The sequence below is a fragment of the Lygodium microphyllum genome, chromosome 22, assembly GCF_053477565.2.
Source record: "Lygodium microphyllum isolate KBCC chromosome 22, Lygodium_microphyllum_v1.1.10, whole genome shotgun sequence".
Taxonomy (NCBI): Eukaryota; Viridiplantae; Streptophyta; class Polypodiopsida; order Schizaeales; family Lygodiaceae; genus Lygodium; species Lygodium microphyllum.
The window spans coordinates 64,304,294-64,312,547 of record NC_141156.1 but is presented as its reverse complement, the minus strand read 5'-3'; positions in this window follow the sequence as shown (position 1 = coordinate 64,312,547).

The window sequence follows — 8,254 nt, the reverse complement described above, 5'->3', positions numbered from 1 at the left end:
AAGGTTTATCACCTAATAAAAATTCACCCATTTTTAATAATTGATTAAAATCAACCCTTCATTAAATTAATTCTCCCCTCACTGCACTTAATTCCCTTTTCTAATGAACCGTTTCGTGGGATGGGTTTGCGCAGTTCTTAGCGTTATTTTCCATGGTCCAGTCTTAGTTTATCACAGATATAGTTTTGATATGTGTCGGATATGGTATGGTGTTGGTTTCATGTCTTTGTTACGGTTACGGGTACGGTATGCAGTTTTTTTTCTTTTATTGCCTGATACGGGGTTCCGGGTGTTTGTCTGATGCATCGCATGAAGCTTTCGGTCGCATTTGTCTCAAGGTCATGTTAAATTTTTTCTAGGATGTGGTTTGCTTGGGGTTAGTAGGTCGTGTCACGTTTTATTGGTAATTCTCTTATCCTTGGTTTTTTGTCTGATGGTTTGCAGACATTCTCCTTGATTGTCTGTGTTTGTGGTGTGTGTGTAACCATCTGAATGGCGCCTTCTCATGCTCCTCCCCCCCACTAGTTAGTAGGGATTACTCGTCCCTACTTACTTTTGAGCCCCTCACGAAGGCAGGACTTGCTGCTTTTGTGGCCACTCCTTTCCCATTGCTTCCAGAGGATCCGTCCTTATGTGATGAGTTCCTGGCCTCTTACAGCAAGAAGACTGGAGTAGTCCAAGGCATGTCTATGACATTGACGTCTCGAGGCTTAGGGAAGGCTCTGTCTTTACCCTTCAAAGGAGAACCTTTTGTGACCACTCGTCAGCTCTTCTCTAATGAAGAGATTCTCAAACTGTTGCAGAAGCAGACAAGGGAAGTCCTTGATGTTAAGAAAGTGATAAACTCTTCAGGAGTTTCGTTTTCTATGATTACTGATCCTGTATGGAAGACGATGTGTCAGTTCCTTCAGGACAGGTTCATGCCTGCCAAAACGCCATCCCATTATTTGTCCAAAGAGCTTTTCACAGCTTCCAGGATGGTGCTGAAAGGCGTTGCTATTGATTGGAGCGCATATCTCCTTACTAAAATGGATCAGCATTTTGTTAAAGTCACGAGGGGTAATGTTACCAACGTTACATACGGATCATATTTGTCTGCCTTCTTGACCTATTCAGGTTTACAGAAGACTGTGCCTCCACCTCCTCCATCAGATCCAGTACCTCCTCCTCCACCTTCAGAAGAGTCAGCACCTATTGACATTGAGGATGATGATTCTCCGCCTCCCCTAGTTATACAACGCAAACGCTTGAAGAGGGTAGCGGATAAAGCCCCTGTTGTACTTCCCTCAGTGCCTATCCCTGCTACTTCTGGCAGTGAACTCCCTGGGTATCTCACTTGCAATAATCTGTTCAGAGCACATAGAGAAGGATCCTTGGAGATCTCAGTTCCCTCCCTGAACAGTCTCGTTTCGGGAGATGCCATTCCTTTCCTCTGCAAGGATATTCAAAGTTCCATTGAGTTGTCAGTGACAGCCTGTGTTCAACAGCTGTACGCATCTTTCTATGAAGAGCTCATGCAGTCTAAGGACCAGTTGCATAAGGCAACATCTGAGTTAGCATCTGCTAAGGATACCCTAGCAGATCTATTTAAGCAAATGGAACAGCAAACCCAACTGGTTGCCACTCAAAGCGATGAGATTTCTTAATTAAAGACCCAGTTATTCGAGGCTCAGTCACAGGTTACTAGCCTTTCAGCAGAGAAGGAGAGGATGTCCAGAGAAGCGAAAGAATTCCAAGTTCTTTTAGATGACAAGCTTTCAGCTTTACAGATGGCTAATGACACAGTGGCCAACCAAGCCTCCCAAATCCAGCAGTTGCAAGATCAGCTTGCAAAGTCCCGCTCTATTCCTCCAAGCCCTCCTGTTCCATTAATTCCTTCTCTTTCACAGCAGGACTTGGCTGCCCTACAGAGACAGGCTACTTTGTGCCCTCTATTCCAAGACAAAGTGGAAAGATTGCAGTCCAGAATGGACTTGTTATGGTCTACCTTTGAACAGTTTCAGGACTGTGTCTTACCAGACCATTCTTTCTTTGTCCACTACCACTTGCAGAAGTTGGTCTTCTATATGAAGCTTTCCACGATGGATTTACCTTTTCCAGAGGATGGCTGGAGTGGGGCTTGGTCTGTTGAGTTGTTGACAGAGGTAGTTAGAATGCTCTTTGAAGATTCTGTCACGCCAGACACCATGTTGATGTCATACATGTATCTCCGAGGAGATTTGTTAATTCCAGATGAGGTAGATATGGCATGGTATGTGGGGGATGTGGTCTTACAGGCTGTTCTATATGTCAATCATTTGGAGTTGCGCATAGCTGATATGTTTCAGAGTTATTCCTCCAAAGTGGCTGATTGTCAGGATAAGTCGTGGCATCCCATGATTGATTCGGTGGTCCTAAATCAAAGACAAAACACAGCTCCTACCTTTGCCCAGAGTACTAACCAACTGAGGATGGATCTCTTAACCTATCTTTCAAAACATAATCCATTTGATGCTAGCTTCTTTGATGCCTATCATAGACGATCTCTCTTGGGACCTTCTGTTCCTACCCTCCTCTATTACCAACAAATGGCTCACCGCTATGCTATATATTTTTCCCTTTGTCAAACAAATTCCACAGTAATTTTACCCCTTCTTTTCCAACCTTCAAATTTCCCTCAAATTCCTATTTTCACTTACTGTTCCTTTATTGAGGATAGGGTATTTTTCCCTTCTCCACCCTGTCCTTCACCCCTCCTTAATGTACCCTCCACATTTCCTATTTATCAGTTAACACCGTTTCTTAGTGATTCCTTCCAAATTTCTGCCACTCCTTCTTTAACCTTTTCTTCCTTTTATCATTTTTCCTATCCTTCCCTACATCCACTTTCCCTTATTCCATTACCCTCTCCTAACACTTCTATATCTCAACCACCTCAGTTGGTTAGTGACTGTGACGGTTTTGATACTCAGATTTCTAGAAGAAGGGGATGGAGTTCGGATGATTGCCTTACAGGACCGTAGATTAATTGGCCAGTAATTCCAGGGGAATGGACAGTTTCAAGTCAAGCTTATCAAAACTATGTTCATTTTGCCCAACAATATTCACAGTCTGCAGATCCCTCAGTGAGATTAACTGCTCACTTTGCTTGGTACCTGGCGTATATGCATAGGCACTCTCATACTGATTCAAAGCCTATTCCAAAGTTGTGCATGAATGTCAATGTAAGCATTGATTCCCAACAGCTGGAGATACTGTATTTTCATGCCCTCTGTTTGCCTAGCAGATACTTGGTCCTGTTGGAAAGGATGTGTTGTCTCCAATTTTTTCAAAATCCTCCTAAAAACTTTGTAGATGAATCCTTATCTATGGATCGATTCCGACAACATCAATCTTTTAAAAGGAATCATCTTCATTGATGCCTTTCCAATGTATACTGGCAGCTTTTAATGCCAAACTCTTATTTTTGAAGAAGTCATTCAGATGGTTGTGTTGTGTATTAGTGTTTGTGTTGTGAGTTCATTTATGTCAAACGAACGTGGTGGTTTCCTATTGGATTTTGTGTACGAGCTATGTTTTGGAGATTTGTAGAGATGGGGTCGTGGTTGGAGAGTTGAAGCTGATGCAGATGACGAAGAAGCAAACTCTTATATCCTTTACAAATTTGTGGTGATTTTTAGTTTGATAAGAGGTGTTAATGTATAAAGGGTTTTCCTTTCTTTGTATTTTTATATCAGAAACAGGTTATAAGATGGGGTCGTGGTGGATGGCTTCTTTTTGAAAAGATATTGAAGATCAAAGTGAAGCTTTTCAATGAACTTGTATTCCCTTTTTCCTGGGTCGCGAGGACGCTTCCTTATTAAGTGTGGGGATATGTTGAGTGTTGAAATGACTTGTTTTTTGGCTGATTTTTGTTGTTTTTGAGAGCTGAATGGTTGATTTTATGAGATGATTGGTTGGTTTAGAAGTGGATTGAGAGTGTTTTGGATGATATTGATTGTGTTTTGGAAGATCATGATGTTTGTTGATGGTTCTGTGATGTTCTGATAGGTGCTGATAGGTTCTGTATACCTTCTGTTTTGTTCTGTTTTGGTCTGTTTTGTTCTGATTGTCTTCTGTAAGGAGGGATGAAGTATTGATTGATGAAGATTGAGATATTGTGAAAGTTTATTGAATGGTTTGTGAGAGTTTGGAATGATTTGAGAATGAGTTATGTGGTTTTGATGACCTTCTGTAACCTTCTGTAGGTCTTCTGTAGAGCTTCTGTTTCTGTTCTGTTCTGTACTGTTTCTGTTCTGTTCTGGTACTGTTCTGTAGACTGTTCTGTATGCTTCTGTAAGTGTTCTGTGGAATGTATGTGTGACTTTGGGGAAAGTTTTCTAGCCTTGGAAAGAGGTGAATACAAGTGCAAAAGAGCTGAAAGAAGTGGAAGAAGTAGCTGCTGAAGACTCAAGTGAAGACTAGAGTGAAGTGACAGTAGTGAGCTGTGAAGAGACACTGTAGTGGCTCTGGTGACCTTTCATATCAGAATACCTCTTGGGAGGGGTATCCACGACCTAAGAGTGATTATTGAGTGTAATTTAGAGAGATTGTAGTGAGGATATGATGTATTATTGATGGAGAGAGAGAGAGAGAGTCAGAGATAGCCAATTCTACTCAAACAGAGTGATTGTATAAGAGAGATTGAGAGAGAAGACTATGAAGATATTGAAGATGAATACTATGTGATGTATTTCCATTCCAAGATGGTGTATTCCTTTGCTTTCTTTGTTCTATTGATGGATTTTGTGAAGATGTTGAAGAATATGGTTGATTCTATTAAAATCCGTGGGAGATCTACATGATGCTGCATGAAGATTTGTTGTGCCTGGTGTTTTTTTCTTCATTGTGATCATATGAAACATGATAAACAAGCTTGTTGATGTTACAAGATAGATTTTCTTGCAAGAGAATTCCCTTTTCCTTGGTGTTCCTCTCGGGGCTCCAATTCTCTCCTTTACAAACCATCCAAGCATCTTGGGATATAGAACATAGCATGGGTGAGCATGCAAGAGTTGAAGAATTATCCAATGGTGATGCACCTGATTCAAATGGAAACCTATTGACTAACTCTAAATCCTCATGTACAAAGTGATCATCATGGTCATGTACCTCATCACAAGTAAGAATTGCCTCATCTAGCATTTAACCTTCTTCACTTCTATGATTACCATATTAAACTTTGCACTGTTAGCTTTGCACTTTTGTTTATAATCAAGTGACCATTTTTCTCCACATTTAAAACGTAGTCCTTTCACCTTATCATTAGAGAGTGTCTTACTACTAATGGTATTGGGTGACTATTTAGCTCCACATTCATATCTCTTGAAGTTCCCTTTTGGATCAGTATTATATCTAAATTTGTTCTCTTTCTTGGAAGTATATATTGTAGGTTATGTAAAAATCTTACTGAATGTGTTTAAAGCCTTGTTCTCATGTCTAAAAGCTTCTATTTGCTAGCTAAACTACTATTCAAACCTGGTTAGCTGATTTGAGTGATAAGTGGCTCCTATCTTGTGCTAAAAAGAGCTCAATTCTCTTCTATATTTTTGGTTGTAGCATTTAGCATACTATATGGCTACATGTACATTCGCAAGCTTTGATGCCCCCACCTCTATTGAAAGGTTTGGATCTAATCCAAAAATATTATTATTCAACTTGGAAGAATGAGAAATTTCCTCAACATACATGGGAAGATTTAGGAACTGGCTAGAATACTACTTAACCATAGAGCCTCAATGTCTAAGATCATGCCACTTCCTTTTCAACCTTTCATTTTCCATTAGAGATACAAAAATCTGTGTCATGGTGGTGGCTAATTTAAAGTCCTCCCATGTATGAAAGACTTGCCTAATTTTCATGATGTATCTCCACCATGTATGTGTATATCCCTCTAAATCTAAAGTTGCATAGCAAATCTTTGTCTGGCATAGATAGAGGGTAAAATACATTTTCAATTTATTAATCCATTCTTCAAGATTTGTTAGTGACGGATTGTCCCCTTTGAATTGTAGTATGCTAATTTTCTCTTTGTACTCCCTATCGTAGTGGTAGAGTGTTTGTTGTTGTTGGGTAAACCACTTGATTGTTGCCTTGGAGAAAGATTATCCAATATTGGCTATACATGGTTGTTGTTAAAGGATTACTGGCCATTCTTCTTGTTGCCAAAGTAGTAATGACCAAGTGAGTTAGTCCCATGTGGTTGATGACTATGAGGGGATTAAATAGATGAAATCATCTCCTTCATGAACCACCTTGCTCATAGTTTGAGTTTATAAACTAATGGCCTACCCTTGACTTCACATTGTCATCTGGAATTAATGCCCCATTATCATTGAAAGGTGAGTGCTTTGCCACTCATTACCCAACTTGTTGAGAATGGAGATCATCTAATCAAACTTAGTATCCAACAATTGATTATTGTCCGAAATTCTCAAAGTGATTAACCATTTGTCCAAACTTATCCTCAATTGTTTGATTCAATTGAATGATACCCTCACTCATGCATTCAATCCTATGAGAAAGTTGTTGGAATTCATGTAAATCATGTGATCTATTAACTTCAAACATATGTACCTCATCAATAGGGTCTCTTGGTCATTGTGATTTTTCGTGTATGTTTCCATTATTTCCATCCTTTTGTTAATATTTGTGGCTCTAATGGATGATTTTATCTTTGTTTGATACGCATCTAAGTCTTCATTTATGCTCTCCAACATTTTCTCTTTCTTCTTATTCTTGGCCATTTGAATGGGTATAGTAAGAGAAGACTATCTCTCAATGGATGGGCTATAACAAGAGTCGTACCCCTTCGATCCTTGTATTTATGTGCTCAAAATGAAGCTTACTATGTGTAGGCAATGAAAATTTACTGAAATTCCAAGCTGCAATTGGGTAAGGAGTAGTCTCAAAAAACCAAAACAATGTATCCTCCCTAGTTGTCCAAGAGTTGTTTTTAGTGACCACCTATCAAAAGAATGGAAATAACTTTTGGTCCACATCTCCTATTTCCAAAGTTCTTGATTATAATCGAATCTTTTTTCATCCTCTATGCAATGAGTACAAGAGTTTTACATCAAAATTAAAATATCTCATTTTGAATTTCACTTTTTTGTGACTATCTAGACTATGATAGCAACATGTTCTTAGGGAAGTTACTATATGTGTATCCTTTACATCATGTGCATTCAAGTCCTATTTATAAATATCCTTATCTATGATTTTTTCCTAAATAAAACATAACCCTTTTCTATTCAATTTGTAAATAACCCATTTTCATTACACCCTTCTATATGTAAAAAATGTATAAAAATGGTATTTCAAAAATACCTTATTTTGAACCCACGTGATGCACACATATATTCATGAGTAACTTACCTGAGAACCTGTTTGACCCTATAATTGCCATATTTGTCACATTTGACCATTGGTATGCATCGTACGTCTATACTCATTGAAGTACAACATGTACCCTTCAAATACTATGTATCCACCTATAAAAGATCAATAAACATGTAATGACCTTCAATTTCTTTGTATTCACTACCCTATTTCATCTAGTTTTAGTGCCATGTTTCCCAATGATCTTCAATCTTTATCCCCTGCATATGGCACCTAAACGAACAGTGAAACTCCAAAAGCTATGTAAATTTCCTTTTGAGCCAGGTTGTGCACCCCTACAGAGTCCTAAATAGGAAGGGAGGGTCACCTCTCTTTTGTTTTGCTATCTCATCTAGCTTTGATATTTTTCTTCAGTCAATATATACACATGGTAGAGCTAGTGTTCTAGAAGACAAAGACTCTTTGCAAGGTTGAAATAAAGCTTTGGGCATTCAATGAGATACATGAATTAAAAACTAAATCAAATGAAGAGGGCTCAGAAAGTTTTATCTTCATTAATCATTGAATCACTTATCTACTAAACTCTCCTTTTACAATTTCTTGGGTATTTCAATGTAAAAGATCACAAGAAATAAAAATTTCAAGGATTAGGCAATCACATGAGCAAGAATTCACTGAAATTTTTAGATTAGAATGTATCATTATACATGTTCCAATCATTAAAGAAATCAATGTTGAAATCAAGCTAAAGAATTGAATTATCCATCATTTCATAATAGATACTCAATCAACAATGAATAGGCATTCAAATTTCACCATAAGTGAACCAGATTTATCAATCAAGCAAAGAGGACATACCTATTTCAACCCCTCCTTCAACAATTGGCTAAGCCTC